We start from the raw sequence: 10,612 nt of genomic DNA, 5'->3' as shown, positions 1-10,612 counted from the left end.
TCTAAATATGGCAGCTTAAACTGACAATATTTGCATTTAAAAACATTAAAATAAGTTTAAATTGATCATAAATTTTTAGCTGTTTTTACGCAAAACTGTACATGGGATATGAAGTGCACCACAAGGAGGGCTTTGGATTAGCTTTAGCAAATTTGGGACATTTAAGGTGCACTGAAATCTCTACACATGCGCTTTTTCACTTTCTGTATCCACCAGGAAAATGGCTGCCAATTTAGACAGCGATTCTAAATAGTAGTTGACGTGCATTTTAAAATAATCACAAACATTATAGCCACAAAATTAATTTTTACAAGTTGTAGACATTGCCCGTTACACCAGACATTGGACTACACTGTCAAGAGCTTTGACATCTACAATGACGTCTACAAAGCAGGCTTATACTGGTAGAATGTTTCATACCATAATTACTGTGTGTTCAGAGCTCACGTGTGAAGTATGGATACTGCTGCTTCAGCAAGAACCGAGGATGAGCACCCTTCCTGGTTCTGAAAAAAAATAACAGAGGAAATGCCTTAAGCAGGATTCTGAAACGGGGTTGAATGAAACAAGAATGAACAAGAAATTCTTTCAAAACATGTAAAGCAATGCAAACAAATATTTATTTCAACTTATTTCTACAAAAGACCACCTCATGAAGACTGGTGGTGGGGTATTGGCTCAAAAAAAAAAAAGCAGAGAGCACTTATACAAATGCTACAGGGAGCTTTCGCAGCCAACAATTGTTTGAACACACCTAAACTAATCACTGTTCAACAAACTCATAAAAAATGTTTGAATGCATAAAAAACCAGTGGTAAACACAGGAAACAGTTAAAACAGAATGACGGCACAAGTTTGTCCCGTCGTTCTCTTCTGTGTCCTGGGTTTTCCTATGGTTTTTCATCCATTCAAACATGTACCAGCTAGCCCAGTCCAACGCCTTGGTATCATAAAAATATGGATAGTCAATCCTTACACAAAGTTGAAAAAAAAAGAAAGTATAAAGTAGGTGACAAAATTAAAACGACAGCAAATTGGTTGGCTTTTAATTTTAAATGATAATATAAAAAATAATGGCATGAGTGAAAGTGAGCAGCACGCGAAGTACCTTGTTGCTAGCCCGACATTCCACTTTGAAGCAAAATGTCCGCTTTCAACACTACATAGGCTAAACATGCAATGAGGCATTCCTTTAGGCACACAAAATATACCATAATTGTTAAAAAAGCTACGAATCAGTTGAAAAAACCTGACCACGACAAATTGGAATTAGTGACTAGATACAGTTTCAGAAATACACAGCGACATCATATAAAAATATATGGTTCCCATACAAAGATTGATCATAACAAAAATTCAGGACATTTATCAGACTGGCATCAATGTGCAAAGCAGCTTAATGAAGGAAGACGGTCTTCACTAAAAACATGTTAATATTGGGAGCTCATGTGCTTCCCTGCAAGTTGGGTGTGTAAACCCACTGACATCTTAACTAACCCGCCTGAATCATCACTTGATAGACATTGAGGAATTTTACGAATTGGTTTATTGTAGCCAGCTGTCTAGTTTATTTCCCTATTTTTCTTGGCATTTCGTGTCTAATTCTAAATTTGGTGACTAGATAGCTTTTACTATGGTCACGCACTGGTGACAACGAATATTTGATTTTACTTTAAAAAAATTTCAGTTTTGTTTTATTGCTCACCAGCCAACGATCTGAAATATCAGAGGTGCTTAAAACGTATGTTGGCATTTCCTTCCTGCAGTGTAGTACAACTAATCATGACTTTTACCATAATTTGTTCACAAATCGTAATATGTGGAAAGTATTCAGCTTAATGAAAATGTCATTTCAGAAGCATGCACAATCAACAAGGCCTCAATGACTCTCATGACGTGGTCCACTTGTTTCTGTCACAAATAACCTGAGTGCAGACACATTCCACCGAAGACGAAGGTAACATGCCCTCTTGGGTGATGAATATTTAAAAAGCCTTACGAGTAAATTTGCTGCTGAGCACGTGAAATTGTGGCATTAAAACAAAAGATCCCTCTGCGGCATCTTTCACTTGGAGGAGCGCTTGACCACAAACTTTGAGAAGCTGGAAAATGCTCCATGAACCGCTCCAGCCAGCAGAAACGATGCAGGACACAAGTTGGTAGGCGGACCGTTGGCATCCTGCGATTGTGAAGATATTTCTGTTTAGTAGATGCTCTTCTTTTTGTACCATTGTTTATTTCACCTTTAACAAGCAGCTGAACTCCTTAACGTTCGCATAATAAAATGCTGCAATGCGGAACAGTTAGCAGGGTTACCTCAATTTTGCTTTTCTACGAATTAACACAATGTAGGTAATCTGCACACAACTACAATCAAAGTACAATTTTCACCTACTTCACTGCTAACATCAGCGTTTGACTGCTCAAGCACAAATACAGGTTAGACATGTGAGCAATCTGCTAAACGTATCCCCACAAACTGAACAATCAGGCATCAGAAATCGGCAAGGAAGGAGGTGTCACGTTTAAATGGCACTTTTTTTGTTCAAAACATAAACAACACCTGGAAGCTTGAAGCGTGAGAGGGGGTCTTTCACGCTGACAATGTCAGAACATAGCTTGCTAGTGGGCACCTGCACGATGTGCACAATGTGTTTCTTGAAAATGCGTGCGAAAGTTTGATTGATGTGTAGGACGAGAATTGCAGCACGTTTTGACACAGGCCTTGTGGACGCTTCTGCCTGCTAATGTCAATGTGGATTCTTGCTAGTCGCCCTCTTCGCTTCTTTCTGAATATAATGCTTTAGGCATTATATTCAGGACAACGACTGCATCAAAACGTGCAGCAATTACCTACGTCCCACACATCGGTGAAACTCTCGCACACATTTTCAAGACACGCAGTGCATACATTGTGCATGTGCCCACTAGCAAGCTGCGTTCTGACATTGTCAGCGTGAGAGACCCCCTCTCACGCTCCAAGCTTCCGGGTATTGTTTATTAGATTCCATGCGCTGAATGCAAATCAGTGTACATTGGCGAAACGGGCAATCTGCACAGAAGATTAATGCAGCACTGGAACAAAGTGAACAAGGGCCATGCAAAAACAAGTCCACTGGCAGAGCACCGTGAGAGGACGGGACACGTGGTCGACTGGAACAAGACAAAATTACTGACAACTGAGTGCAATCTATCTTCTCGATTACTTCTCGAGTCCCTCATTGTTCAGACGACGCCCAACATTATCAACATAATGGATGGCAATCTGCACCATATCTATGCAAACTCATTGCGCCGCGTAATGCCCAATATATAGCTTCGTTTTCCACGACACATGCTCACCGTGAACAAGCAACAAACCGTTAAATGGCTTTCTTGACTTGGTCAGTGACCTACGTTTCATCACTGCAATAATGCTTCTACCTGCCTACACGGCATTCCGTCAAACACTGGACTACACCACATGAGCCATTGGCGTTCTTAACCTGCACCAGAGTATATAACCTTTCACTACTGCTATGAGATAGACCCATAAACGCACTTCAATATGGCCTTTATATTTAGCTCTTGGAAACATTATGTATAATTTTACCTTTAAGTTGCACCTGCTACAGCAGCTGGTACTATACCAAAAACATGAAAAAAAAAAACGGTGGTTTAACACGCCAAAGCTACACTTGGGATATGGGGAGCACTGTAGGGGAAGGCTTCGCATTAATTTTGACCATCTGGGTATTTTTGTGCGCATCGAAATCTCCAAACACGGGCGTCTTTACGTGTTGCCTCCATCTGAAAAGCGGCTACACCAAGCGGTATCTAACCGACATTCGCCTCCACAGCACACCACCCTAGCCACGGCAGTGGGTTAAACATATGAAATAAAGCGAGTTTTGGAGTGCAAATGAAAATATTAATCACACGTCTTATTTTCCCAATCGATGTACCTTTTGAAATCCACCATACAATCCCCCCTCCCCTACCGGCCTACCAAAACACCTTTGTCTCAAGAGGTAATCAGGCTGTTGTTAATGAAGTAAGCATTTACAATCCGAGACTTGCCACCGTTAAAGTCATGCACTTTGTTTTAGAGATAAGCGACATTAGCCATTTGCAGCACCAGGAGTTAATTGTGCTAAGATCAGATTGAAAGCATTGACGGTAGTAGTTGAAAGAAATTGTGTGATAAATTACAACATCATCTGCAAATAGACTTACATGGGAGGATATGCAACATGGAAGATAGACCAAGCAACCTGCCTGGGGGGACAACACGGGCGTCTTTACGTGTTGCCTCCATCTGAAAAGCGGCTACACCAAGCGGTATCTAACCGACATTCGCCTCCACAGCACACCACCCTAGCCACGGCAGTGGGTTAAACATATGAAATAAAGCGAGTTTTGGAGTGCAAATGAAAATATTAATCACACGTCTTATTTTCCCAATCGATGTACCTTTTGAAATCCACCATGCAATCCCCCCTCCCCTACCGGCCTACCAAAACACCTTTGTCTCAAGAGGTAATCAGGCTGTTGTTAATGAAGTAAGCATTTACAATCCGAGACTTGCCACCGTTAAAGTCATGCACTTTGTTTTAGAGATAAGCGACATTAGCCATTTGCAGCACCAGGAGTTAATTGTGCTAAGATCAGATTGAAAGCATTGACGGTAGTAGTTGAAAGAAATTGTGTGATAAATTACAACATCATCTGCAAATAGACTTACATGGGAGGATATGCAACATGGAAGATAGACCAAGCAACCTGCCTGGGGGGACAACAAAGTGGCACGAGCAAAAGAAGTATATAGTTATTAGAAGTAAACTGCATTTGAGAAGAATGAAAATCTTTTGCTCAAGTGAGGACATTAGGGTGAAGTTTGAGAAGTAGTCTGTGGTGTGCAATGCGATTGAATGCTTTAGAAAAATCGAGAAAAACTACCGCAGTTTGTAAGCCTGTGTCAATGGATCAATGTAGATCGTGAACAAATCCTGAAAGTTGTGTTTCTCAAGTAACCCTTGTGAAAACCGTGGTGATACTCAAATGTGATATTGTGATTTTATAAATAATTAGCGACCTGAGAGTGGATGAAATGTTTCCTGACCTTGCATATGGTGCTTGTTAGGGAAATTTAATGGTGAAGTACCGTCTCCTGATTTAAAGACTGGTGCTACCTCGACTATCTTCCAACCATTGAGATTAGTGCCTGTCATGGGAGACTGCGAAAAAAGCGCTGTCAGTATTCTACAGACTGCGGGATGTACTTTTCGGTATAGTATGATTATTACCAGTATGATCTGAAGTAGACCAGTGTGTATTGCAAGTTTAAAACCATATCGAAAGATCCTAAATGTTTGCTTGGCTTGATTACATACGAATACTTGCTTCAAAGTCAGTTCAATTTCTCTTCTTGCCCTTTAGTCGTCAGCCCCAGATTCTCTTCAATATCTCTGCTAAGCAATGACACGCTCCATACGCACAGCACTGCTTCATGAAAATGTTTCAAATAATCAGAGGCCACAGCACTGCTAACAGGTATACATCATGGCAAGTTCCACAACATGCAATAACTAACCTGAAAATACATAATCGGTGGGTGCACCGATATGGCAGCAGTGCCTGGACCGATGTGTTGAGCAAATGCGCTGACTTCTGAACGGGTGGTCCAAGCGGCCAGATGATGGATGAATGACCATTCCTGGCGGCAAAGCGTACGGAGCACCAACGAAAGGCCAGGCAGTACTTGGGTACAGCAGGTGCAGTGTCGGTTGGCCAAGGGAGGCCCTGGCAAAGCCTTTGAAACTGGACTGGAAGGCAGCTGACCCAGGACAGCCAGCAGCAGCACCTGCAGGTGCATAATCTGTGAGTGTGCTGACACTTGTTGAAATACAAGAAGAGCACACACAAAGCACGAATGCTTACATCAAGTAGATTTTTAATCGTTTAAAGACAGTAACCTCCAAGGCACTAATAAGAACATTCCCGGAACACCCCAAGTGAAATTTAGGTCACAGTAAGAATGTATTTATTAGACCCGCAGGTACTGTGAGTGGGGTATGCATGATATATGCAAAGCTAGCTACTGAGCTAATTTGCATGGAACGCATGCTAGCAGCTCATCTGTATCCCTTGCTTTCAATCGGAACTGGTGTGTGATAGTTGAGGCTCCTCCATTTCAATGTCTGACTTGTATCTGCACGTTCAATTCTCCAATATAAATCGAGTTGAGTGAGTGCCTACAGCTTTTTTGTTAGTCTCTGTATGGCCTGCGGTTTTGCGAAAATGAGAACTTGCGAATTGGCTCAATTTTCTGCACTAATTTAAACAATACATATGCCTCTGATATCAAGCCCCAGACTTCACGAGAGCTACTCTGACTGAATCGGCAGGCGCCTCGTAGGCGTTGTGAAATCTCCCCCACTACCCCGAGACTATGCTAACTCCCTGCGAGGCCACATGCGCGCATTTCACCTTCAATTTGCACGTATGTGAATTCTATACCTCTATGAACTCTCAGACGGGCGTCGTCATATTCGTGCCGGACTCGTGAAACTCGGCAACGTAAATTACCGCACTCGCTCGCTGGCACGCGGCCCGAACTCTCTCACCGTTTCCGGCCCTTGCATACTATTTTCTCCACCTTGCACTTTGTAAATTCTCATGTTTAACTACACCTCGTGCGCCCTCATCTCTTGCCTGCTTTTCTTCCAGCACAACTCCGTCAGCACCCGGTCGACGCGTACGCTGTCGGGGCGCGTTGGCGAGCGAGTACGGCAATTTCGCTGTTGTCGAGCTTCACGAGAACAGCACACATATCGCGGCCCGAAGACCGCGAGGCGTACGGTCGCCGGTCTCGCGAGCGCAATAGCTGCGAAGCGCACTGCACGGAATTCGTGAAGGGGGGGGGGGGGGGGGGAGAGAGATTTCACAACACCTACGAGACGCCAGCCATGGAATCACGTGTACGCGTTTTCACATGCACTTCCAGGGAACCTCCTGTTCATGTTATTTCTTGGTATACCGCGGGTATTCACGAGGGAGGACTAATCACAGCGTTGTGCCACTCACGCGAAATTGCGACTGCGATCTGCAACCGCAAAGGCACTGTTTGAGAGACACATAAACAAACGCCCCGGTGTTAAAGAGCCTTGCGTGATGTGAAATTATTAGCAGCCGTGTACCATAGCGCGAGCATCGTAGCCAAGGTCTAGCTTCAGCGTAAATTGATGCTGACTTCTGCGGAAACGGTGGACTGGGCGCCAAACAAGTATACTAACTCACGTAGGCTCTCAGAGCAAACGAGATGGGGGTCTAGCGAATTACTGACCCATAAACACCAGAACTCATTCCAACCAAATACAGAATAATAAAAAATGCGTACTTACCCGAGCAAAAACGATGTGTCCAACGTAAAATTCTCCTTCACTGTCGTCTTCATCTCGCGGACACACGAACACGCTTTGTTCTGATGCAATGTCATCCACTTTTGACGCGCAGTATTTTATCCGGCGATGATCGTTCTTCCGGGGTCCCCATGTTCAACACACGCGTAGGTTAGAAGGGTAGACATCACCCATAAAGCTTCTATAACTATGATTTAAGCTTGAAATAGATAAAACAGATTAAATCACGCCACCAACCACTCGGCACAAAACGCCATGAAAAAACACACACAAAAGTGAGAGATAGTTGCCAGACTTCAAATGCAGCACCTCTATGTTTGACGAAAATTGTGTTACTACTGTAATGTTGGTAATTATCTTTCTGCTTTCAAAGTCTGAAATGTGTTTATAACTTAAATTTAAGGTTTTTAAACACAAAAAGTGAATACACATAAAGTAATTGACATATATACTGATATTGTAAAGAGGTTTGACGTTTGTTTTGGTTTTGTTTTCACGGCGGGCTTCTCAAGAGAGAACGTGCGAGAAAACGAGCTACTTTGGGTTTAGGAAGAGGGCGGTAAATGTCGGCGTGATAGAAAGCAAGGAACAGGTGCTTACCCTGGTCGTTAAAAAAGGAGCTAATGAAACCCTCACGTAAAAAAAAAAAAGAAAAAAGAAAAAAAAAAACGTTCGACGAGGAATCGAACCATTGACCTACAAAACAGTAAACGGACGCGTTAACAAACAGCTATGTCGGCGGGCGTGTTCAAGGCGCCTAAAACAACTCTATACTTACGTAAGTTGTCAACGAATATTGTTGCTTGTGTCTAGTCATCGCCTCCTTTAACGATGGTCTAGTTGATGCTGCATTTTTGAAATTCTGGCTGTCCTAACGCTTGTTTCTCACGCACCGGTCTTGCAGACGAGGCCGCATTGCTAGCGCTGCAAGCGATTGAGCCAAAGCTCCATTATTTGACTCAAGCAAAGCTATCGCAGTCAACCCGACCTTTTCTGCGCAAGCCACGGCAGCCACGAAATAAATGGAATGTGCCGTTAGAATTATGGCGTTGATAACGCTTGTTTGACCGGCACCGTCTTGCAGACAAGCAACGTCGCTCTAATACTACAAGCGATGTCACTCCTGGCATGTCAGGCGCATCAAACCCATCGTGTAAAACGACTGCTAACAGTGCGAAAACCTCTGAGTTTGTAACAAGTGGGGATTTGCGGTGGCGGCGACGTAATAGGTACAGCAAGCAGGTAGGCAGAACAGCAGCGTAGGGTTACAACCTTTCCCCGAAAAAAAAACGGGCCTTCCGGAGGGGGAGAGGGGGGGGGAGGGGGGATTGTGTTGAAAAAAGACGCCATGTTTTTTAACATGCAGTGCCATTTATTGTAGTGTTTTCTTAGAGAGAAATCAACATAACGTTTGTACTGAAAGTGATTGAGAGCTTGGTTAATCGCTCTGCATGTGCTTCACTGAAAAGTAACCGCAATTGCTGACCGCGGCGGTAGAATTTCGTTATTTTGTTCTTCCCTTAGGTCCCCCTCCATCTGAGGCAGCGCGCTCGCCCGCGTATTTTCTCTGCTCGCGTGTCTTTGCGCAGCTTGTCGACATAGGCGTGCGCAGAGTTCTCAATTTGGGGGGGCAAAGTCTTACCGCTGCGCCCCCCCCCCCCCCCAGAGCAACTCCCGACCTCTTCTCACTGAAGGCCTTGCGGTGCGAACGCAGTGCAAAGAGGGATGGTTATAAAATTTTTATTTCAATGTGATGGAATTGCAACACACACAAAATATTTCTGAGCAGAAATTTTACTTTCATGTGTTACATCGGCAAGGCAGGCATGGGGCAAATTTGGCGCCCCCTTCAGATGATTAGGGGGGGCGGCCGCCCCCCCTGCCCCCCCTGTGCGCACGCCTATGCTTGTCGACACGTATTTATCGTCTTAGTTGTTGAATTGACGCTTATAAAACGCCAAAACGGGCATAATCACGGCACAAAAGCCAAAAAACCGGCTGATGACGACTGGTTTTAGATATGGACCGGCAACCGGCCCGCTGTTTAAAAAACCGGTCGGGCCGGTCCAAAACCAGGAAGGTGGCAACCCTACGGAAGCGACGAGCGAAAATGATTTTACACGACCGCCCCCGTCGGCCTGCGCAAAAAAGGAAGATAGAACCCCTGCATACACGCCCTCGAAGAAAGCTGTACAGCCGATTCAGTTTGTTGTGGACGAAGAGCAACCGAGGCTGCAGCCACAAACGATTGCGCTTGCCGTGGTATGAGCCAAAGCATATCTTCACATAGTTATGTTATCGTCCGTCTGACTGTTACTTACTGAAGGGAAAATTCAGAACACAAACGTTGACGTCTAGCGTCTATGCCAGACATAGACGCTGCTGTTTAGGCCCTAAAAACCACCTTCAGGGCGTCTGTCGGTTCTGTCTGATGGCGCGCTCGCGCCGCTGATTACGAACGAGGCGTCTGTTGGCGTTGACTTATCGTGTTGGCGAGCCGGTAAACGCCATCACGGTTAAACTCCCTGTTGGAAGACTACGCTGTTGGGACGATAGAGTGCCGACAGAGCTTCTTATTGGCCCCACAAACGCCATCAAGGTTAAACTCCCTGTTGGAAGACTAGGCTATTGGAACGATAGAGTGCCGACAGAACTTCGTATTGGCCCCACAGGCGTGCTGTGAGCCCAACAAGAAAGTCTTGTTGGAATTTTTGCCCGGGGCATAATAATACGGGAACAAATTCGTAGGTAAATTCGATTTCGTTGAGGACACCGATGCCTCGCGTAAAAGTTTTATTTATAGGACTACAAGAGGCATTTTGTAGCCTTTCCTTCCCGTGCACCCAGACATCGAAACGAACCTTGTGATACACTCGAAGCAGTAGATTAGTGCAGAGTGGAATTTAAACATTCAGCACGTTTTGTTCAATTTACGAACAGCAATTTTAGAGCCTTTCCCCTGGTCTATGTGGAGAGTTCATATTTATTCTCTCAACGGGCGGTGAAATAGTGCAATGTGCGGTTTAAACATTCAGCCTGTTTTTGTGCAATTTTGCATGCTTGCATTCACACACCGTTCTTTTAGGCACCCTAACGATAAGGTGCTGTGGTAACACCCCAATCGAGAAGAAATACTTTTTAGCACCCCTGTAACGGTCGTAGCACCCTATGAAACTGTTGATTACACCCCTGAATTTCGGCACCCTCGAGGT

General features: G+C 44.3%; 1 long non-coding RNA gene across 1 annotated transcript; it reads right to left on the bottom strand.

Annotated features, from left to right (window-relative positions):
* Positions 1 to 598: 598 nt before the first annotated feature.
* LOC144151413 (uncharacterized) lies at positions 599 to 8,690 on the bottom strand. Its single transcript, XR_013318869.1, has 3 exons — positions 7,383 to 8,690; positions 5,573 to 5,842; positions 599 to 2,179 (listed from the first exon to the last, which is right to left on the bottom strand). It is a non-coding gene; the product is annotated as an uncharacterized LOC144151413 (long non-coding RNA).
* Between the last annotated feature and the right edge of the window lie 1,922 nt (positions 8,691 to 10,612).

This window comes from Haemaphysalis longicornis, unplaced genomic scaffold, assembly GCF_048455015.1.
Source record: "Haemaphysalis longicornis isolate Haplotype H1 unplaced genomic scaffold, Haemaphysalis longicornis Haplotype H1 scaffold_9, whole genome shotgun sequence".
In the NCBI taxonomy this organism is placed as follows: Eukaryota; Metazoa; Arthropoda; class Arachnida; order Ixodida; family Ixodidae; genus Haemaphysalis; species Haemaphysalis longicornis.
Note: the sequence above shows the minus strand (reverse complement) of the source record. Positions and strands in the feature narration are given on the sequence as shown.